Source organism: Lissotriton vulgaris, unplaced genomic scaffold, assembly GCF_964263255.1.
Source record: "Lissotriton vulgaris unplaced genomic scaffold, aLisVul1.2 SCAFFOLD_989, whole genome shotgun sequence".
In the NCBI taxonomy this organism is placed as follows: domain Eukaryota; kingdom Metazoa; phylum Chordata; class Amphibia; order Caudata; family Salamandridae; genus Lissotriton; species Lissotriton vulgaris.
In genome coordinates, this window is record NW_028249043.1 from 179,986 (window position 1) to 204,863 (window position 24,878).

A 24,878-nucleotide genomic window follows, 5' to 3' on the forward strand; every position below is an offset into this window, starting at 1 on the left:
AACTCCCTACAGGTTGCACAGAATACTTTTCTATGCCTCTCATGTGGAGCTAGGCATTACGCATATAGCGGACCTGGCAAAAATACAACTGCTCTTGCTCTGGCAACGTATCTGGACCACGACGACTAATACCCTATCTAAACAGATAGTAACAGATTGTATGTCACTGGACTACGTGGGAAAAATTGAGTGGCTCATGTACGTAAAGAACTTACTCACAGATCTGGGACTTAGTAAATATTATTCTGCCCCGGAACTAATTGGGGAAATATCCAGAAAAGATTTTAAAAAAAGGGCACTGAGCCACGTGGAAGAGTTACGATTTTGCACTGAGGCAAGAAAATCTTCGGTCCAACACTCCATGGCAGTTATGACCACCCTGGAGATTGAGCCGTACCTGACATATGTTGAGTCACAATTTGAGCGCTTCCTTTTGACAAGGTTTAGAATGAATATCTTTCATAGACTGGTGGCATTTCAGATAAAAAATAGTTGGAAAGAGTGTTTAACAGTGTGCCCATGTGATGACACATCAGAACAATCCATTATGCACACCTTTTTGTTCTGTAAATTTTATTCTGCACACCGTAAACTTTGGATAATCCCACTCTTAAGAAAAATGGGTTTAAGAAGATGTCGCCCTGCCATGTTACGTTTGCAATTTATTGAATCAGAAACAGTCTGTAAATATATAGTGACTTTTTTAAAATGCATTTTTAAACACAGAGTAAATCTTTGATCAAATCATATCGCAAACTGTATGAAAAATGAGATGATTTGGAAAATCGCTTGATAGGTCTAAATTTCTTTTTTAAAACTTTTTATATTAAAATTGAATTTGGGGAAAGCTGATAGTTTTAAGCTCTAAAGACTAATAACGTGTTGACTGTATATGTTATGATATATTTGCTGAAATTCTTTTATGGTGTTTTATGTACTTTGAAAACCGAATAAAGATTTACTTACTTACCAGCATGTATGCATGATTTCCAGCTGAAGGAGGACATCCTACAGAAAGCACAAGAGAAGCAGCCTATCAAATTTCTGCTACCAACCGCTCACCCTCTACCAGGACTTTGTGGCACAGAAGAGACGGGCCTTCAGACCAGCAACCGCTCATCTCCGTAATATGGGGGTTCCCTACACTTGGAGCCACCCCTTCCATCTGATTTTTCAGCTAGAGGAGAGACTCCACCAACTCTGCTCCTTTGAAGAAACATGCAAGACACAAGGCAATGACCTGACACCAGCTGACTCCGGTTCCCAAATTCTCCTATGAGCTTAGACGCCGGACGCCGCACTGGCACACCCAGGGACTGAGGAATCAGATCACATAACCTGATCCAGACAACATCGCAACGGGCTAGCAGGCTGCCATCGACGCCATCCCTGGTGTACTGGTGAGTTCAGAAACAAAGGCTGGTGGCAGGGGCGGACGGAGTAGCCACAACACAACCCCATCCAGGATTTTTGGACTATAGACTGTTGTCTCTTATGGGGATGACACACAGTTAGTGATCACTCTGTCTAATAACCCTGACCTAGATTTTGCTAAATTGAGGGAGGATTTAACAGAGGTCGCAAACTGGAGGACATCAAATTGCCTTCAACTTACTGCCACCAAATCAGAAATCTTGGTGGTGGGTAAAAACATACATTTGTGGAGTGAGCAATGGTGGCCCTCGACTCTTTCTCCTCCACCCTCACCTAAGCAGGCAATAAAAAATGTGGGCGCCTGGTTTGATTCAGGCCCTTTCTTTACAGCCACAAACGAAAACTGTGGCCGAAGTTTGTTTAGGACTCCTCCGAGGTCTTAAACCTCTGTTTGGCTTTTTTTAGCCCAAAATCCGGCAGGTCATTGTCCAGGCTACCATACCGTCTACGCTGGACTATGCCAGTGCTCTATATCTGGGAGTTAATAGAGCAGAGACACAGTGCCTCCAGAGAATACAGATTGCAGCTGCCCAACTGTTGTCTGGGCTTCCCAGGACCTCCCGTATTTCAGAATTCATTACCAGACTCCATTGGCTCCCTGTGGAAAAGCGTGTTCTTTTTAAAAATCTGTGTATCACTCACCGGATTTTCAACTTTCAACCCCCTGAAATTCTGGCAGATCTTCTTACACCGTACACGCCATTCCGTCTCTTGCGCTCCTATAATCAACACCTTGCTGTTATACCGTGGGTCAAGAAAGCCAGAGCCGGAGGACGTTTGTTTAGAGCTTTAGCTCCAAAACTTTGGAACTCCCTCCCGGTGAACATTAGATGCATTTATGATCACATAGCTTTCGGTAAGGCTATAAAAACCTATCTGTTCTCAAATTAATGGATTGGGGTGTTGGATTCACGGGTCTTTCTTTTGCTGTCTGTGATTAGCGCTGGGACGCCCCTTTGCTGGGGCAGCCATGTGCTCTAGAATTGTTATAACATAACATATAACATAAAATAAAATTTTAAAAACTTGATGTTCAGGGTCTTAAATGAATTACTCTTGCCCATTTTCAGGACGGCTTTTAGGTGCTTTCTCAACCTTGGGATCTCTGTAATTGAAATGTCCTGATTCTACTTTCGACCCCAGTGTGAGATGAAATATTAATTACCTCTGTAGATCGATGATGTTGTCTAATATGAGTGCGCCCTTTTCTTGTCTAAGGACAATAGAATATTGTGGACTACTATATTTTATATTAGATTTCCATACCGGTGGTGGGAATGGATCGCAAAAGTCTTGTAAACAAACCAGAAAAACATTTTCTACTTGTAACAGGACTTTGATTCATTGCAAAGAGGTGTTTTGTGGTATAAAACGCTTTGTTTTTATGAACTGCATGGTTTGCGAATATAAACACCTTTGTACATGAGCCTTCCAAATCTAAAATTGGAAACAATGAAAACCAGCGCTGAAAGTCTTCTTCAAAAGCATCTCATACCTTGACCATTTTTTTTTTTAGCATAATCAAGAACAGAGACGATCATGACCTACACTGAAGAGAATGTCAAAATGTTAAAGCAACACAATATCTAAGGATGTGGCTAACTGTAATAGTTTGGCAATAATGTTTTACACAAGTCTATGATGTAAGGAAAAACATTCGTTGGTGATTTTGCAATTTTGCCAGTTTATAGTTACACAAGATATTTATTAAAAATATTAGTATGAATATGAGTGGTTTTAGACTCATCCATGCTACATAAAATAAAAGTGATACACAACTTTTAGCATTTTAGGAAACCCTGAGCCCTCTCACTCAGCATTAAATGGAAATTCCCCCCATGCCTCTCCTATTCTGCTCACACATTGTAAAATGTGTTTAAAGTTGAGAGCGGAAGTGATCCAACACTTTCTACCTGTGCTCTGCGGTAAACATTCCACAGGCGTGGCCTTTTCCTTTCACAGGCTCTTGGGCCTCATCATCAGAGTGTCACTAAGGTCGAGTTATAAGCAGTGGTCGAAGTGTGAGGGATCGGCGTGCCCCTACTTCATTAATTCGAAAGATTCCGTTCCCCTACTTTTTTATTTTGAAAATGCGTTCCAGGACGCAAGAAATCGCCATGGCCTGTAGATAAAGCTGGGCGTTCCTGGCGGATGGGGCGGCAGAGAAGTAAGAGGACTCGGTCTTTTCCTTCTTGCCCAGAGAAGACAAAGACAGTGTCCACTTCTGCTCTGGCGCTTCAGCTGCCCCCCCCCCACACTCTTTCCTTCTTCCCTCTCTTTCTGTCCAGCAGCTCTTCTCTTACTGATAACCATGACTTCTAGAAGGGGTTCTCACTCTCTTTCCTCTCCTTTCTTTTATTTGGTCCCCTGTGAAATGGACCCAAAAAGAAAAAAAAAAAGAAAGACACTGTTGCTGGAAATCTCGTACTTTTCTGACATTTTAATTCCAAAGTGCAGCCTTGGGAATAAAAGGTTAAAAATATGAAAAATAGATAAATAACTAAATAAAGTAAGACAGAGTGGTAGTAAACTGGCCAAACTGATTTTATTCACACCCAAACACATTAGCGCCACTTGTACAGAATTTGCCAGTGAAGCACTATTTTTGGAATTAGTGCACCAATCCTGGAGGTACTGCAATGTGTGGATTGGAAAACAAAATGTGTACTGGGGCTCTGCGTCCAGGGTTGTGGTCTTTTTACCATATTGCTTATGTTTTGTAAGGATATAAGCAATGGCCATTGAAATGGGTCCATTCAGGGCCGCACTCACTGATTTCTGAATAGTGAGTGTAAAAGCATAAAGGTAACCATGTTGTCCCTGCTTACATTTCACATGGTTTGCAAAATTATGCATTCCCTAGAAGTGTTTGCTTTTTCCAGGATGTTGTTACTTTTTTTTTTTTTAGGCTGCATATTGCTCTTGTCTAGTGCGTAATTTAAATTGAGCCTCATCCAGGTGTTTATACCCGGCAACAATTGGGGTGTATTTGAAGGCAGTGTGCGTTTTTCTCAGTGGGGCAGTACGGTGTTCAGTGGGGTAGAGGATGTGGCACTATGGCCAGAGCTGCTGAATTTGGAACTGGGAACCAGGTTCAGCCTTAATAACCAGTCCACCAGACCACTCTCCTGCGAGAGCACAATCCCATGCTAGACCTTAGAAGGCTTCCCAAGACCTTAGAAGCCCTGGTGTCATAGCACAAGCAGGTGGACCCTAGCATGACAAGTGTAGGTTAATCTTCAAGGCTTGTTCGGGGAACATCCATTACGACGTGGTGTTTACACCGCGCTACCATTACAACGCAGGTAGGACAACTCGAGTCGTTACAACGACTTGCGCTGGGTGGCGCTAGAGACTAAGGAATAGTAGATTTACTATTCCAACACCTTCCCTACTGTTGGGTAGGCTGGAGTTGGAATAGTAACTCGTACTATTCCTAAGTCCAGCACCTACAGCGCAAGTCGTTGTAACAACTTGCATTGTCATACCTGCATTGTAATGGTAGCGCGGTGTAAACACCGCGCCGTAATGACATACATCCGGCTTGTTCATCACAATCCATAATGAGTTTCACCTCCAGTCTTGCGGGAAGGCCTATGAAACAGCACACCCTAGAACAACAGTGACTGTCACTGAGGTCACTGGACCCTTGAGAATGTCCACCTCTAGGGTGGTGCAACCAGTGTGACCGCACCGGGTGCTGACTTTAGGTGGAGGCATCATGTTTGCAAGTATATTATGGTTTTAAAAACGCTTGCTGCCTCCTTCCTGGCCTCCAGCAATTTTCGGCAACAACAAAAGTATCATGATGACTCTGGTGATTAATGCTCTTCCTAGAGAGAGATCAGAATTTTGTCTAGTGGAAGTTTTTACTCATGGAAAGGTAGTTAAGAGGGTTAATGTACCTGCTGCAAAGAAAATTTGCCATGCAGATCACAAAGTGCACGTAATGTAAATAGGTCAGTTGGCTACTGCTTTTGTCAGAGAGATCCTTTTGTTACTTGCAGTTTATAAGTTAAAATCATCCTAACATAGAACAATTAGCTATTAACTGTCATTTAAGAGCTGCATACAAACTGCAAGGTATAAATTAGAGCGTCATGTTTTTCCCCAGTCTTTGATTATACTAATGTTCCAAAAAGTGTTCTTTTGGACAGAAATCAATTCTGATTATTAAGGAGAACCCACAACCATGGTATTTGGTTTTAAATTCTGGGTGTTGTGTTTCTCCAGACCAATCACTATAAAACTATACAGCCTACTAGTATGGTTGTCATGTGACTCCTATACCTTGTAGTCCTTAGTCTTATGTAACATTTTCTATACAGTGATTTACACACATATGGATTGTCTCTGTGGAATGTGTGTGATGTAAAGTGCTCTGACACCCTACAATGGTATGAGTGGTCCTTTAAATCAAATTAAATGCATCTGAGAGAGAGTGGTTATGGAGACTTAGAAGGCACAGTTAAAGGGTGGTAGTGAGGGAATCCATGGCAGAGGTGGTATTGGGGGGCATTAACAAACATTAATGCTATGACTGGCCTTGCCCTTTCGGCCAGTCTGCCTCACCCATAGGTACCTCCATTTGCCTTGTTTCAGAAGTAGCAGCTGGAACTCACCAAGGATTGGCAATGCAGGATTTTCACGCACACCAAACAAAGTTTTCAAACTTCACAGTCTCCCTGCTTCATTCACAAGCACTTATAACATGTGCTGCCTGCTGTGGGGCCACAGGATTTAATTATGCAACAAAGGATAACAAAATGGTGCCGTAGTGTTGACTAAATTATGCATTAAAAAAGGGCTGCAGCGTAATGCAGTATATTTTCTGATATTTTATTACTTTGACATGTGAACACATGCTAACAGTCTCGGGAAATAGTTTGCCTTATTAGTACCGGTGTAACATACAAACGCAGCAGTGAGAAAGGTGACAAGTCAACTTTTGCAATAGGCCATCCACTCCGCAGCAATACAAGTCCCATTTTTTATTAATTTTTGATATGTTTAAGCTTTAAACAATTTATTAGTTTAAATGATCAGATCACGCAGCAGGTCTTGCATTAAGAGGCAAATATTGCAGAGCCATAATTATATCGAAAACATTTGCAAACAAGGAAATTTTGCCATTCATGTTTGAACTGCTGTTGTGGAAAAAGGGAGAAGTACTGATGACAGAAACTCCATGGCTCGGAGACAAATGGCTTGTGTTTCCACATTTTATCGTATTTGGGACATTCTGTGATTAGAAGCATATCCCACTTTGTAAATATATTTTGAAGTCAATAACTCATTATAACCTTAAATAATCATGTGTATCCATTGGTTGATTAAATTGGGCAGTGAAATGCCCAACAAATAATAAAAATTGGGATGTCTACACATTCCGGCCACACCTCTGGCTCTGCCCACATATCCAATCCTTGGGTTATTCCCCACCTCTATTGCTCCGCCCACTGTTCCCCTACTTCCCCCCCCCCCCCTATGACCACTGGTTACAAGAGCCCTGTACTCAGGCAAATAAAATTCAGCGATGATAGAATCACAGTGGTGGACTTTCTAAAAACACAGAATGGCCAAAAATGGGATACTGCAACAGGCGGCCTCACTGTTGCTCTTGTCGCCGTGTGACCCTCAGTATATTGCATGGTCGACCCTGCAGCACCTGCTCACCCATTGCTCCAGGGCCTCTGGGTTGTCACCGGAAATAGGCGCCTCTTTTAGAACTGAAGGCTGCCTTCCGCTCTGATGGCGCACTTCACTTGACGCATATCACTGCTTTCTTTTCAGACTGGAAGGAAGGGCGCAGCTACCACTGATGCAGCTGGTGCACACCACTGAAGCCAAGAAGGGAAGGAGGCCCGTTGCAGTTGGGGGTTCTATCTAATGAACTGCAGGATTCTAACTTGAGTCGAGGAGGCTGCCCTGCTGCGTGATACATTTCCTTATAGGATTTTGGAACCCTACTCACCTTCAAGGGTCTGGCAAGCAGGGACATCTTAAGGATTTCGGGGGCCATGGGCCAAAAGTAAATTGGGGGCCCCTGTCCGGAACAGATTTGAATTTATGATGAAGTTTCAACTCTCTTGCCCTCTATGGCCAGGTCACAGCCAGTGCACAGGTACACTGGTACAAATTCTAAATATGTTTGTATCCAATATTTAAGCATAGTGACGTGTGTTTTCAATATTATTATACTGCAGCAGCTCACTAATATTATTACAACTAATCTTTGTGATCCCACCCATTTTTCATTTGTGAGGTCCTGTTTTGATCTAAAAGAATCTTTGTTTCTGGATGTTGGATGGTGTTGAAAAACATAAACGTTTCTCAGCAAAACGTCTCTTATAGATGGGGAACATCCATTACGACGCAACTTTTACCACGCAGTACCTTTACAACGCAGGTTTTTCAACGCAAGTCATTACAACGACTTGCGCTGGGGGGCGCTCTAGGATAGGTAATAGTTTAATTTACTATCCAACACCTTCCCTGCTATCCACTGGGACTGGAGTTGGAATAGTAAATTAAACTATTCACTATCCAGCACCCCCCAACGCAAGTCGTTGTAACGACTTACGTTGAAAAACTTGTGTTGTAAAGGCATGCATAGTAAAAGCATGTGTTAAAAAAACGTACATCCCTTATAGGCTCCCATCCATCACCCACAATAAAAATAAACTAAAGGAAAACAATGTCTAAAATAATCTTTTTAAGAATTATTCGGGGGCATCAGGGCCCGAGACTCTGCAGAACAGAGCTGGCTCTATCAGTGGGCCCCCTGAAAGGCTTTGCCCATTCCTTAAAAAGTCTCTGCTGGAAAGGCAAGGGGAGCACAGATCAAAACAGACATCTGAAAGAAATAGCTCTCTCGAAGCTCTGTAACTATTTTAAAACTAAATCTGATGAGCACCGGTGTGGCCATACATCAGGGGCATCTTCGCAGGAAACATTAAAGTGACTGTGTGTTCACAGTTACGTTTTTGCTACAAATTAGATAGCGGCTATTTATCCGGCTCCTGGGTAAATAGTGATTAGTTTCTGTTATTTGCTCAGCTGCTGGTTAATTAGTAAACATTATTTCCTATTTGTCTGTCGCCTTGAAAATAGCAGAGAAACTTCACTATTGACCTGACCACTGGTTCAATAACAGAGATTCTGCACTGTTTGGCCGATGGCCATGCAAATAGCAGAAAAAATCCACAATTTGCCTAGCAGCTGGCTAAACATGAGAGATTCTATTACAGGACCGGAGGCTTCGGATTATGCTTCTCTTTCTTATATTTGCCACTCACAGCAGCCAATGAAAAACGTTTTGTAAGCAAATAAAACTACATTTCCCATGATGCTTGTACATACATCACATCCTGTATAGCCCCATAAGAGCTGCTGTATCCTGTGTCTCCTCCTCTTTCTTTGCTGCTCATACAGACATTTAAGTGCTCACAACATTGTGCCATGATTCATGTCTTAATTGACTGTTAGATTACCTTTGATGTTATTACTTAATTGACTGTTAGATGTTATTGCCTGTAGGTTTGCGCTCATATCGCGCTAATTTGAATGCTTTGCGCTTATATCGCGCTATTTTGAATGCTTTGCGCTCACATCGCGCTATTTTGAAGGCTTTGCACTTATATCGCTCTATGTAAAATGCTCTGCGCTTTTATCGCGCTGTATTTACTGCTTGTGGCACGAAGGTGTTTTTTGTTACTACACGTGTGTTTTTTGACAAATTAAATCACGCCTTTGGTGTTAGGGTTAGAGCGGAGCAGCTCCCGCTGGGAGCGGCGTACTCCGTGCACGCTTTGGATTATTTGACGGTTCGGCCTCACCGGTCGAGTTTTCCGTCCCCCGATGGCCTGCGGGCATGGCAGTGTTTTATCGCGGGGAGCGGCGTACGGGCTGTGGATTGCTCTGCTGGCCCGTTCGAGCGCGGCTTCAGTCCCTGTTGGCCGCTGAACACCGCGCAGCTTCAGGGCTCTCTTTAATAAGAGGCAGACGCGTGTCGCCGCGTGGGCACAACCTGGGGCTGTGGTTGCGGCGGTGTAGCCGCTACGCGGGTGGCCTTATCAGGCGTTCTGTACTCCCGCTGTTTCTCAAATGCCGCTCTTCCCTGCCGGGGTCTTCAGGCCTCATCAGCTTCGCCATGATTGGTTTACACGTGGCCTAGGGGGAAGGCTGTTGCCTCTCATATCCAGGGTGCAGGGTTCGAGCCCAGGAGCCCCGAGTCATGTTTCTTTCCATTTGTAAAATGATATCAAATGTTAATAATTTCTATTTTCGTACTTTACTACAATTTAGGTTTCATATTCTCCTGGTGCATGTTTTCATTATTTATACTGGAAAGCAGTAGTGTGCTTGGTAGCGTTTTTTCTTTCACACCGATACACTTTCAGATCGCTCCTGCAGGAGTGGTGAGGTCGCTCAGCTCTTGCTGGTGACATTAAACCTCATGGGAGGCCTGGACTTGGCCACAAACTGAATCAATCGCTCCCTCCGGAGCTGAAATGCGGCGCTGGCATGGCGCCATGATGAACAATGGTTGTGTCTAGATTTTTTGCTCCTAGATTAGGTTCCAACGTTGCTGTTTCCACATTGCAATGGATTTTCCTGTCACTTCCATAGGGTTGGTTGAAATATTGCGCGGTCTCGCGCTTTCTCCGACAAAGGCTTTCCCTAGTAGCCGAGTGCGGTTATGGAGTCATAACGCTCCGGTGTGCGTAACCCACTTGGGCACAATTTTGGGCTTAATTTTGGGCACTTTGGCCTACGCACGTCGCATGCGTCCCCTGTTTTGTTTTGTTTCGAGGTCTCAGTGCCTCCTGCTTTACCTGAGCAGATTGCCTGGTAGCCTCCAGGTTTAACAATAGGCTGGCCCTCGGAGTGCGCACACGCTCCTTGTATTTTACAATGACTCCGACGCCCTTTGGGCTGGTATAATGACTACAGCTTTGCTGAGGAGCCGATACATTATTCATTCTCTGTTTTAGTGTGCATAGGGTTGGCTCCCCCTCTACTCCTCCATTGCACTGTGCTTTGCACTACCAGATATATTGAATACCGATATCCCGTGAGGGTGATGATGGGATATATATATATTGGAGGATGACAACTAACTGATAGGAGCGCAAGAGCCTCCTGACCTAATTATGTTGACACCCAGGTTCTTCCCGTTCTTGTGTGGTCAACAGGGCCTCTAGTATGACGTTACCTAACTCTGGGTGACAGGGCTTGGTTGACGCCCATTTTCGTTCTGCTACCACAAATCCTTGAGCATGATTTTGTTTTCTGTGTACTTATTACCTTTATTATTTTTATTTATTATTTTATTTATTATTTTTATTTATTATTTTGATTTCGTATTTCCTTTTCGCCAACACGTAAGGCAGCCGCGCGCGTGTGACGGGATTTAGCCTAAGGCTTTGCGACCCCCTTTTTGGGGTATAGCTGAGGAATTGCCCGACGGCGTCGCCAGGCTTCTTCTTTTCTAGTCGTCTCAGAAAGGGGTTCCCAGATTTGACAGGCTGCAAATCAATGTCGTAGTCAGCGGCGATAGGCGTCGGCATGACGCCATTTGCGCCAGATCGTCCGACAGGCGCAAAGCCTTCATAAGGTTGGACGCCAGATCCAGGTAGGCCTTTTGCGACAGGCCCCTATGGGACAGGTTTATTATCGTTGAGTGTATAAAGGGTAGACGTTTTTGCTTGTGATCACATTCATACTAGTTGGTCGGTTCTTTTTCCATCGTTTTTCTGCAGCTTCTGGTGCTCTCCTCCCCTACAATGGCAGTTGTGGCGGTTCTAATGGTTGATGAGAGGTATAGGTTATCCCTAAGCTCTCAGCTCTCTAGTACCCTCCGAGTACAGAGTTCTTTTACCTTTCAAGTTAATTGGATACATTATGTATGGATAGGTCTATCTTAACAGGCCTTGGCCTCACATTTCCAGACATCGGATTGATGTGCTGGAATGGACCGGTTATAACCTTCATACATTGGTGGCTCTTAGTTTAAGTTTCCAGATTTATCTCAAATCCTACGCGACTCAGTGGTTGTACGACCCAATCTACAATGCGAGGATGACTTTCCGATGGTATCAGTACAAGAGTTTCCCTTCATGGGAGGGCCACGGTAGCGGTGTGTTGGGCACCGTCATTCAAACAGTTTTTACGAGCCTTCGGTCATTCGGGCTCCTTATCGTGCACGCCTCTGGAGGCTTATGGTTCACCATGCGCAATATCTCGACGGCGTGAACGATCAGCGGATATGGGCATATAGGTCATCTTCTTAGTGGACTTGTTCCAGGGCTCAGGCCATTCTGCCGAAACGTTCATATTTAGGTTGTTGCGGTATACCTCCTTAGCCTACTTGGCAGTAAAGGTTTGTTCCATCCGGTCTCCTTGCATTTCTGGCGACTGGGTCGCAACTTTCGTGCAGGGTGGACTCCAATTTTGAAACTCCAATGCCCCTTGGCTCGGTTTCCTGCCTTACCTTACCATTTTCCCTTTTCTCATGCAGTAGAACTCATGTGGTTCAAGGCAGATGCCTTTATGGCTCACCAGGGAGCTACGACCCGCAGATTCTTTGTTGCCGTTTAGTAAGCACGGGTCTGGGTCTGACACATGGCAATGTGGTAAGTACAGTTTTCACTAGGTGTATGTATTCCGACTTTGCTTTATTTACAATCAAGTTCTGGTATTCTACAATACTTCCTGGTTTTCGAACGCGCTGAGGGCGTTCATTTCGTATTCTGGGTCCTTCCATTACCGACATACGTTTCGGAGATAGAGGGTCGCTTTGTTGATATGTACGCCATTGGCGGCTTTGTGAGGACTGATTTCTCTACTTGTGAATTATTTACCAAATAATGTACGGGGTCTTCAGTACCGTTCATCTTATAGCATCCGTTTTGGCCGTTTTTCTGCGGCTCATTCTCGGTTCAGGGCAGGTTGCTGAACTTGCGTCAGGTTTTCTTTCGAATTCCTTTTGGTGGCGTAAATATTCCAAACCGGACTAATTCTCGTGATTTCCTTTTTATTATTAGACATATAATAGTAGGTCGACTGGACATTAAATATTGTCGGGCTGTGTTACGAAGCATTCCACCTTCGGGTGCTCCTATGGCGAGGCAAGTCTGCCTTTTACAGGTACAGTATATACTTTAAGAAGTTGCTCTGTCAGCGAGGTCTGAAATGCATGTGGTCAGGGCCTGGGCACACGAATTCGAGATAATGCACTTTATGGGTTTCTTCACATGCCTCATGGCTTACAACGATGATTCTCGGATTTACTATCTGAGGTTTTCGCATGTATGTTCATATGATTGTTGATGATTAGTGACATTTATGTGTGAGTACAAGGCTATTACAGCCGATGGTTGAGGGCCTTTGGCCGGAATGGATGTTAGAACCAATTGTGAGATGCAGTTTGCTCAAGTACCATACTTATCATTCTTGTTTTGATAATTACCATTGTTGTGAAAGTTTTAATTCTTCTGATGGAGTTTTCTCTGACTCTATTTAAACAGTGTATTATGTATCGGTGGGAGATTTAAGACTGTAGTTGTGTTTAATAAGCGTTGAACTAGCATAATCCGAAGCCTCCGGTCCTGTAATAGAATCAAAATTTAGCTAGCATTCGCGCCAAGAATTTTCAATTCTATTAAGGACACGGAGGCGAGGATTATCCCACCCGGTTTATTACAGTATTGGTAATAATTACCCACCCGCATGTACTTGATATTCTGTATCAGCAGAAGTTACGGGTTTTTCCTCTCATTCCTTTCAGCTTCGAGTAAAGAAGAAGGAACAGGTGTTCTTCTGGCTTAGAAGACGTGATCTTTCCAGTTGACGATGGTTCTCCATGTTGAAGGATGTTTATTGAGACTCATATTCCGTGAGAAGGACTGGATTTATTAATGTTGGTTCTCCATGTTGAAGGATGTTTATTGAGACTCATATTCCGTGAAATGGACTAGATTTATTAATGTGTGGACTGTATATGTTCGAGCAAAGAAAACGGAGGAGACACAGGATACAGCAGCTCTTATGGGGCTATACAGGATGTGATGTATGTACAAGCATCATGGGAAATGTAGTTTTATTTGCATACAAAACGTTTTTCATTGGCTGCTGTGAGTGGCAAATATAAGAAAGAGAAGCATAATCCTCGCCTCCGTGTCCTTAATAGAATTGAAAATTCTTGGCGCGAATGCGAGCTAATTTTTGATTCTGAACTGTTCAGCTGGCGGCCATGCAAATAACAGAAAAACCTTACTATTTACCCTGCCACTGGTTAAATAGCAGAGATTCTGCACTATCCAGCTGGCAGCCGTAAAAATAGGAGCAAAACTTATATATTTACCCAGCTGCTGACTGAATTGTGCAGCTTGTGCGCTGTCCAGCTGGCAGCCATGCAATTGCAAAAAAACAGCACTATTTACCCGACCTTTCGATAAACAGTAGGGATTCTGCACTATGCAGCTTGCAGCCTTGCAATAGCTGAAAGACTTCACTATTTACCTTGCCGTTGGTTAAATAGTAGAGATTCTGCACTGTTCCTCCGGCAGCTGTGTAAATAGCAGGAAAACTTACATATTTACCCTGCTGCTGGCTGAATAGTAGAGATTCCTAGCTGTCAAGCTTCCAGACATGAAAATAGCAGAAAAACATCAATATTTACCCAGGGGCTGGCTAAACAGTAGAGATTCTGCACTGTTTGGCTGTCAGCCAGGCACATTGCAAAAAAAGCTTCTCTATTTAGCTGGTCAGTGTCTAAATAGAGATTCTGCAGCGTTTGGCCGACAATTTTTGGAAACCTTCTCCAGAATAGTGAAAGCTGTTTACGCTTCTAAATCTATATACTCGCCCTTAATCACAAAGCCATGAGAATGTACAAGGGCCAGATATAGAATTACCAAAAAAAACATGTTACGAGAACACCTCTTTTTCTGAAGCCAATCAGTGCATTCTGGAATTATTAATTCTGGTTCAGTTCAATTAAACATATCGGACTAAAAACCTAAAAAATGATTTGTTAAAGCAAACACCAGAACAAGAAATCGTCCATCCCAGTAACATAGAGCCATCTAATATTTAGGGTGACTTTTGTTAAAATAGAAACAAATGCATTGGAGCCCTTTATGAAGGGACTAACACAGTATAATTAAAAGGTTTCATTCCAATTCCATGACAGAAGTAAGAAAAATTATGGCCTGATTTAGAGTTTCAAGGACAGAGTTAACTGCGTCAGGATGGCAGAGGACAATACCTCCAACATCCTGAGGAGCATACGGCCACCAAATGTACAGTTGTTCGCTGGCCCTGTGGACAACTCTCTACATTGACAGGATCTGCTGTCATGGAGGTTCCTGTCTATGCACTAAACATTTGAAGGGCAGTATAGTCAGACATGATGGCTGGTCGGCAAACTTGTCAAGACATTTTTCTTTTTCTCAAAAACAAACTCCCAAAGCAGGATTTTGTTTTTGAAAAACAAAGAAAAGAATGGTACCATACGAAGGGAGCTTTCTCCCAGTGTGATGGGGTTAATTTTTTTTCTGGCACTTACAGACAGATTTCACTCTAAATAGGGTAGCTGGTATAAAGTCCTTCCTCCGACGACCGGTACATTGTCTGGCCTTCAGAGGAAGTATTCTGTTGTGAAGCCATAAGCAAAGGAATTGTACTATAATTAATTAAGCTGAATGTTATTAGAATATGACTTAATTTTCCCATTTAAGTCAGAGAAAGACATAGGAATCAAAGACACAGAAGAAAACGAAACTCAGAGATGTGTATTCATTGACTTTAGTGCTAATATTGTAAGAAATAAGACACTGAATAAAGAGGGACATTTTGTTAGCTCCTTTCTTATGACCTACTGATCGATCTTTTCACATTTCCACCTTAATACTCATTTTCCAGACAGAGGCCGTAAATACACTACTGAGGTTTCAGAACTGATTTGGAAGGGTTTCTCTTTCAAATATTATTTCTGGCTGTCACTCAGCCACAGCCTTTGTGCTGGGCGATGGCTGCCATAGCAATAGCAATAGTGCTGGCTCCAAGCAGAAGTACCCACAACAGGGACACAATGAAGCATGAGATCTCAGCATCTGGCTTTCATTGGCCTTTCTGACCAGACATCAGGTACAGCAGCCTTGTTTGGAAACTTTTGTCATGAGCTCACAAAAGCTCAATACTTTTTACCTTTTTGACACCAAGAAATCTATAAGCTCCTAATTTACGGTTATTATTTGTCTTTTTTATTTTGTAAAACTCTAGGCACAGAATTCATGTTAAAACCAGTTATTTGTAATCAAACCTTGTTGAAATTGGGAATTCAGTTGTATTCACGTTTGCTCTTCTATTGGCATATAGAAATTGGAAAACATGCCATTCCTTGTGTACACAAGCGAATGAAGCTTGTGAGGAATATGATATTAATAAACTGGCTCCCTCCCGAGTAAACTGACAAGGTTTCCACACCCACCACACAAATCTTAACGCATTCAAAAATCCCTATAAATAGAGAGCAAGTGCTAATGTTAATTGCTTGGCCTCATTTCCCTCTGAGACTTACCTGGCTCCAGTGAAGGTGTTCGAGCTTCTGCTCTTCTTCTTCGGCTGCAGCTTGGAAAAGGCTCGGTGACCTCTCCTTAGATTCTGGTTCCTGTTCCAGTTGGTTGTCTGTCTTCCGGCTGGTAGAGTCAGGCTCTCTAATTCCTTGTTGATTCCTGCAGCATAAAAAAACAAAAGAAAGATAAAGAAAGAGATGTAAGTTGCACGAAGAAAACAAGAAAAGCAGTGGGGCATATTACCAACAATAGCGATAATTATCGCTATTGCTTGGTTAGAGACAAAAATTTATCGCCGACCTGCGGCGATTTTTATCGCAGTTAACCTTGGTATTACCAAGGTTTATCACAAATGCGATAAAAATCGGCCGCAATGCATGAATATCGCTGAAAAGTCAGCGATATTCATGCATTACAGAGCTAATGCTCTTAGCCATGTTATCCACCTCCCATTGGATAACATGGCTAAGAACTGCTCAGGGCAGGTGTTAGCTTTTGGAGATATTCGCGCTTAGCACGAATATCTCCAAAAGTTGGTAATATGAGATAGCGATGTTAGCGACTGTTTCCAGTCGCTAACATCTTGGCACGCCCACTTTGCATGTCATTAGTGATAAATTTCTCTGGCATGCAAAGTGGGGCCCAAGATGGTCGCTATCTCCTACTAGCTGTCGCTAACTGGTGTTAGTGACAGCTAGGTAATAGGGAGATAATTTTATCTCCGCTTTCCTGGCTTTTAAAGCCAAAAAAGCAGAGATAAAACCCCTTGATAAGCCTTTTGATTTGAGAGCATTTGACATTGTCATGAACTGTTTAATGCTTTCCTTCTGACCTTGAAGGTTAGCAATTATTGCTCACATTAGGGAAAGCCTTTCTGGCTAACCAAATGACTTTCTCTTTGTAATTATTGAACATTTACTGAATTCCAAGAACAGTTTGAACATTAAGCTCCCAACGACATTAAACCCCCAAGGTTATTTAATACTTTCAGTACTAGGAGTTGGTGGCAGACTTTCTTCTCTGTATTACAAGCTTTATTTTTAAATGGTGATTAGGTATAAACAGCATAAGAGAGCAAGTCTGATGTTGGTAAAGAGGTGCAAACAGGAAAATACTGTTATTTTGTTTTGAAAAAACAGCGCAATAGAGAAAATACGTAAGCCAAAGTCAACTGATAAAAAATCTCCCTAGGAAGAAGTTATTGTTTATAAAGAAGTTTGGGCCATATGTCGCCAAATACCGGTCGGAATGGCCGTTACCGACCGGTATTTGCAGTTTGAGATGTAGGGGTCTTAAAAATTACATATTCGGTAAATTTACCGATTCGGTAATTGCCATTGATTTCTATGGGCATAGGAACCAATGGCAATTACCGAATCGGTAAATAACGATTCAGTAATTACCGAATCCTAACGATTCGGTAATTTCTACTGAATATTTACCTACATAGCATTTACCGATTTGAAAATACCGAATCGGTAAAATTCGGTATTTACAAATAGGTAAATACCATATACCTACATGAGGCCCTTTATGTTTGAGAAAAAACAAGAACTAGGGCAGGTATTTATTTTTGATATTCCTGTCATAATTAGTCTTCATTGAAAGTATGACAAATACAGTGAAGTGTTTGCATACCTTTGTTCTTTTAGAAATCTGATTGGCATTCCCAGTAGTTATCGCAGATTGCAAAAAAGCCACACCGAAAAACCCTATGATTCTGAAGACACGTGCAGTGTATTGTCTTTAATTCTCATCACATTCCCCCGTCCCCTTGACACTCCTTTACAACTCAATCGTTACAAAGAACATTGTAGTTGAAAGGAGTTTCAGGAAGCATTGGGTTCAGTCATCTCTCTAAATGAAGGCCTGGAGTTCAGGTGAGTGGCTCTGACAATTTTGACACCTTTAACAAGAGAAACCTATGACCCATTACTTACTTCTACCATCTACCCTATGTAGTCACTCAGGACAAAATAATCAGCAGCCCTTTGCTGAAAAGGATCTCATAGACTCTGTTTGGGCAGCCTTATTCCATTCTCCCTCTCTTCAGTTCTGGGTCTTTACCCTCTAACCACAGGGATGCAGTCAATACCTACCCACTGTGTAGGGAAGCTGTACCTACTCTCCATCACTTCATGTAAAATGCATCCCACTGGTCCAGATACTTGGGGGTCCATTAGGATGTAGGGTGGATCGCCACCGCCCGCATGGCGGTGGAGATCCACCCTACATTCTTCCGCGCCCGCCACCCATTGACCCCACGCCATACTCGCCATATTAGTATAGCTGGTGTCCCGCGGCGGACGGGAAGACATCTGCCACTTTTCCGCCCAGTCAACAAGTTGATTGGGCTGAAAACGGGTTAATATGGTGGTGGTGTCTGCTAGACACCGGCATCCATATCAGCATGGGGCCAGAAAAATGCCAAAGGAAGGCATGCAGATTATGCACTCAGGGCCCGTTGCGGGCCCCTAAGGTATTGAGGGGATGCGGGGAGCACATGGGGGGTACCTATGGTTCCCCCCTGCATTGTCATGGACATGATGGCAGGCACCTCACCTGTCGCCTTGTGCATGACAATGCACGAAGTGCATTCCCAGCATTCTGGCGGGCGGTGCTGTGAGCTAGGTCTTGAGTATGTCCAAGATACTATGCTGCAACTCTAGCTACCTGGTGTTCAATCTGGACAAATGAGGAAGCTGATTTAAATTGGGCAATCATTAGAGAGTGTTTAAACTGCACTCGTGGCCTTTGCATCCCCTGGCTCCAATACATTAAAGCCTGTTTTATGGAGCTTGGTTATTCCTCTTTGTTTGAGCACCCAGATCTAATTGGTAAAGGGGATCAACGGAGGGTTTTGGTGAGCTTTCGAAAACACAAAGAATTGTCTAGGGAACTGTCTGAAGTAGTCAAACCCACTGTCAGGGATTATTGCCTTATACAAGTACCTCCCTATATTGCCGTGTATCTATTATATGTAAACAATGCGCATGAAAGGAATTTGTTGACTCGAATCAGGCTGGGGTCCTTTCCGTGGTTGATATGCTTTCCCCTGGGTCAGTATTCTTCGGAATCTATTCCTACCTGTCCTTGTGATGAACATTTGAGTCAAACCATTTTACGTTTTGTATTTTTTTGTCAGTTTTATCTTCTATTTACCAGGAAATTTTTAATACCTATTTTGAGCAGACACACATTTTCCAAGTGCAAGACGTCTCTGTACTTTTTGCAGCAACTTAATGACTGTGATGTCTGCTTTGCCGTTGGTAGCTTTTTGAAGTGTATTTTAGCAAAGAGAAGGAGCATGCTGTTTTAATTTCAATGCACTTTACCATTTTTCTGTATGGATTGTATTTGTATTGCTGCTAAAATGACCACCCCTGCTGCTAACTCCTCTATAGGATTGATTTTATTTTTCAAGTATTATTGGATAATATTTGCTGCTACTGATGGCTGTTGTCGTTTTTTTGCACGGATATTGGATAATATACGTTGCTACTTATGAACCCAATCGTTTTGCACTGTCACTTTAGTTCCGAGGAAAATTACTATATTTGCTCGTTGTTGTATTCTTTTAAATTGAAAATGAGTTTGTATATGCTGAGATGTGCTTGATTTTATATGATGTTTTTAATATTGTGTATCTTTTATGAACTGCCTTTGGAAGGACGAATAAAGAAAGAATTGAATTTAGTCAGATTGGTCCAGGATGACAATATTTAATGAGATGAGAAAGTCAGGACTAGCTCGCACCCACCTCATTTCGTCATAGAATAAAAGGTTGCAATTTTAGGTTTCACCTGCACAGCTTTTGCGCTGAGCTTGAAAAGACTTTTGTATTTAAAAACATCTTAAAAGGGGCTTATAGTCCGCCCTTACTTTCCATTTGTTTGTATACTTGTCTTTCTGTTTTCCTTGCTTTCTGTTGGTTGCAGCATGCTATTTGCTGTTGTGTTCATCTTTCTCTTTGTGTGTTTTCCTATCAGTAGAGCTTGGACCAAGTACTCCCTTTGAACTTTTCCTCTGCCTTTTATAGCACTACTTTTTTCTTTATACTCAAGAGTGTTTGGTGGCAGTATGTTATTTGCATAGCTCTGCTTTTTGTGGTTAATATTCGTTCTTTTGAAATACGTTTTAATTTTTTTTAATTTCATCCCTGCACTCCATACAGTGCATGTGTTCTGTCTTTCCACTGCTCATTGTTGGTGCTCCCTATCACCACACCCCTCCCGCCGCTGTTTCCCACATTCCCTTGTTTTTGTTTACCACTCCCTGAACTCCCTTGTGCTTGTTTACCACCCATCTGAGGGCTTTACATCAGCACCAAATTCCATTACAGATGGACACATTCACAGGCACTGACCGATTAAGTGAAAGTGGTCTGCCCACAATCAGAGGATTTTGAGCCTCCTGATGAGACTCAAACCCTATTTCCCAGCTTGAAGGTCATCGGCTCTAGCCCTTACACTAAATTTTCTACTGCATATTAACCCCTTGCATGCTGATGTCGGCCGGAAGCCGTGTTGGCACACAGTGCTCATGTGCTGATGACGGCTCCCGGCCGTCATGACCGCACCCGCGATCGGAATGTGCCGCACAGGCGCAGAATCGCGGCAGCATGCAAGGGGTTAAGATTCAAGAAAAATAGCATATAAGATGGCTGGCATTACTTTGGAATGCACAATTAAAATGTGTTCCCATTTTGAGTTCCAAAGCAGAGCCGACACCTTGTTCTAAGCATGGGCGGAAAATCCGTTTCGCTCGCGGATTTTGCGGATTTTCGGTAAATTCGCAATCCGCGAGATTCGCGAATCTCCCGCAAAATCCGCGAGCAGCGGATTTCATGGCTTGCTCGCACTGTTCGCGTGAGTTCGCGGCTTCCCAGTACAACTTCGCGCCCCGCGAATAAGCGCAAAATTGCAGAAATACGATCTTAGCAAAACTGAAACTACTTACCTGGTTCAAAAGTTCAGGCTCATCATTAGTAGCCATTTCCTGTAGTGCTTCCTGAGGGGCCCCTCCAGAGTTCAGTTGCCAGTTGCAACTATTATGTGACCCTGCTCTGAACCTCAGAATAGTTACACATATGCCACAAAGGTCCTGAATTACAGCTAAGGGAGACAAGCAGGAGCCAGGCTGGAGGTTCAAATCCATTAATCAGCCCCTAATTCATTATTGTCAGTTGGGGCAGGGCAGGTGTTGTAACTAATTTTGCAACAATGAAAGCACTTAGCAAGTGCAAAAGATCACTAATCAGGAAGCACTAAGGAAGCAGGTGCCAGCTAAAAAAATATTCTGTGACACATTAATCAGCCCCAAATTAATTCAGGTCACTTGAGGCAGGGAAGGTGTGCTTGCGTTGCCACAATAATGTACACTGACTGGACAACCAGAGGGTGCTGTGATGAAACAGAGGGTGGCATGGGTGGGCCAGAGGGTGGCATGAGTAGTCAGAGAGTGGCAGTGGTGACAGAGAGTGGCAGTGATGAAGAAGAGTGTCCCAAACAGGCTGGACACGTAGAAACAACAGGTTCGCGAAACTTGCGACCCGACAGGTAAGTTCGCGTTTTGCGAAATTGTACAAAACCCTCGCGAACTGGCAGAAACCCGCGCGAACACAAAAAAAAAAGTTCGCAAATCCGCAAAATTCGCGAACGCGAGATTCGCAAAATTCGCCCATGCTTACCTTGTTCTTATTCATTTCAATTGTATGGAGTGAAGCCAAGCCTTGCTGTACTCTATCCAGGCATCTGTGGGCCGGGCTGCGCTACCTCCGCTCGTTACTGTCTATTACCAGCTGGCTCCTGAGATTCGTCCCAGGCTCAGAGTCTGGGTCCTCAGTGAGCTATTTAACTTTGGACTGTTTTTGACTGCTTTAGAGAAGTTTACCTCTCCAGGGAACTGGGACTACTGTAAGGCTTTCTGTTGGTGGTTGTGCAATGGGAGAGGTGTCCTGGAAGGGGGCGGCTCCTCAATCCTGGGATGTTTTTAGTGCTGATAATCTTGTTGGCGCTGGTGCGAGAGCATTCGAGGCATGCATAGGTGTCGTGCTCACTCCTCAATAGCGCACAGGGGACCCTTCCACCTCCTATGCAACCGCGGGGCGCCTCTTTAATGAAGTGCATGTAGGCAATCTCAGTTTTATTATTCTTTAATAAGGATTTTTGATATGAGAGAGCAGATAAGGATGATGGTGCCAGGGGTTGATAGGGTGCACGACCCGTCACCAAAATTGTCAAATGGTGAACAGGGTTTCATGCATTCCAAAACATTCATTTTTACGTTACTGAAAGCAAAGGGGTACCCTCTATAGTGGGGACCAAATTGTGCACATCCTCTAAGTTGCTGACCAGTGATGTACGCATTTTGTTTTGTTGCTGAATAAACAGTGCAGGCTATTCTGTTTCTAGAATTGCTCATTTTTTAACTTTATATGCCAGGATGAGCCTTTTCATTTGGGAATACAACTGCTTACTGCATCCATTGCTAACTAAAACAATGCTTATGACATTTTCGGTTATCAAATGCATTGCATGTTTAATTACATTAATGAAAAGAATGCATGGTTTCTTTAATAAATGAACATGTCTCTTTCATTAAGTTATTGTATAAAACAACGCAGATTAAATTTTTATTGCTGAATACAAACTGTACAATTGCTGTATTTTTCTGAAGACAGCGCACATTTCTTTTTAAAGGCTGAGAAAGAGTACACTTTACAACCAATATTTTTGAATTTGGGATGCATCAACCTAAATTCAAAATTGCAATGTAGGTAATTGCTCATTTTGTGATTACCTAAATTGCAAACACGTTTAGGGAATCGCAAATTTTGATTCCCTAAATGCAATGTATCATGCACTTCCAAATTGCGTTTTTGCAATTTCGAATCACAAATTACCATCAACTTCAAGTTGAGGGTAATTTGCAGAAACTTTGAAAAATGCAAACAAGTGCATTTTTCAAAGTGCCATGTGGCACATACACATTCCCTTGGGGCACGTGTGTGTGCCACATGTGCTCCCATGCCAACTTCAGGTGTATCAGGGTGGCCTTTTGGCTTCCTTGCACCCTTGAAATTGCATGCGCAATTTGCGAGCACCTATTTGGTACTTGCAAATTACGCATGCAATTCCCATTCATTCCTTAATTGTGAATCACAATTTGCAATTAAGGAATATGTAGGAATGGCAATGTTTTTAATGATTCCTACATGCATAAGGAATTGTGATTCCTAAATTGCAATTTCTTAACAATCGCTATTAAGGAATCGCAATTCCTTATGTTGATGCATGTGCCCCAAAGTGTTTTACCCAGAACCACAAGATGTTGAAACTGCCACCGAGACACAAACCTGGTTCCCCGGCTTCCAAGTCAGCTATCTAGCCATTATGCCACATCCTATGTTGTCTAAATAATACAAGCATTGGCAAAGCCAATAGGTTTCACCTCTGCAAAATCCATTGGTTTTGTCAATGTTTTTTTAAGACATGTTGCACAGTGGCTGTTGTATGTAGTAATCTGAACTCTCACTTTGTGTTTGCCTTGTTTTACCACAAGAGTTCTTATGGAATCTTTGTACTGTATTGAATCGATCTTCATCAGTTACTCTATTTTTCAACATTCTTTGTGGTTCGGTTCTCATCACAACACTGTGCATGTCTTAAAGTTTTTCTTTCAAAAAGAGCTATGACGGGCACAGCCATGACCATGTCATTGTGCTTTTTTATTTAGCTTTAAGACTTGCTGCATAGCAGCTAGCGCTGATGTGTACAATGACTAAAAAGCATTGTCAAACACAATAGATTTCACAGAGGCGAAACCTATTGGCTTTGCCGATGCTTGTTTTATTGGACTCGTGACACCGTTCAAATGCTGCAGTATGAGGAGTGTTTGTGGTCCACGTTTTTCTCGTGGAAGCATGAGGGACCAACAAACTGCTTAGTGATTGGATACTTGCAGTGTCCCTGTGCTACAATCAGCCAATCACAAAACCCCTCACTACGCTTGCAAGGTACACAGCGGCGGCTCCTCCGTTATGGCAGAAGAGCATAGCCTCCCCTGCCAGCAGATGCCAAACTTGAAAAACAAAATGATAAGAAAACAGGTTTAATATTGTTTTATTTTTCTTCACAGGTCTGAGTCTTGGGGGCAGGGTAATTGTAACGACTCGTGGAATAGGAGTGGTGATCACATGCTACATGTGGGTTTGGCGGACGACCAAACTGACATGCGCACTCAGATGTCTCCAACCTGAGTTGCGTTGCTGGGTTGGAAGTTTGCCGATCATCAAAGAAAGAGGCTCAGCAACAGGATATGGTGGCTCTTATAGGGTCATGCAGGATGTAATGTATGACTAAGCATCATGGGAAATGTAGTTTTATATGCATACAAAATAGTTTTCATTGGCTGCTGTGAGTAGCAAATAAAAGAAAGACAAGCATAATCCTCGCCTCCTTGTCCTTAATAGAATTGAAAATTTGTGGTGCGAATGCTAGCTATTTTTTTTATTCCAATTGGATCCCTCTGTGCTCCACAATAGAGTTCCTCACCTGAGCTGCATCCTCTGTTGTGCATTAGTACACTGCCAATTTGTTGGCAGAGCTTTGTGGCCTGATTTAAGGTACAGCCACCCTAATGCATGTGGTTCCTTGCGTGACAGGTACAGGCTTGGCTGAGCGTTGTGAATGATGTCTCGTGAGGTGCACAAGAGAAAGTAGCGCTACACACAGAAATAAAGAATCAGCTTCCTCATATTTGTGCATTCTGATTGGAGAATCGGTTGCCACTTGATACATCACTTGATAGAGTGACGTCATCACATTATGCCTAGTGGCCATCTCGGGTTAGGAATGTTGC

The 24,878-nt window shown here is 42.9% G+C and overlaps 1 long non-coding RNA gene across 1 annotated transcript in view; it reads right to left on the reverse strand.

The window, feature by feature from the left end:
- LOC147663729 (uncharacterized) overlaps nt 1–24,878 on the reverse strand; it is a 223,045-nt gene that overhangs the window by 179,970 nt on the left and 18,197 nt on the right. Inside the window, exon 2 of the long non-coding RNA XR_015305239.1 lies at nt 16,022–16,175. This is a non-coding gene — a long non-coding RNA (uncharacterized LOC147663729). The remainder of the gene's footprint in view (nt 1–16,021; nt 16,176–24,878) is intronic.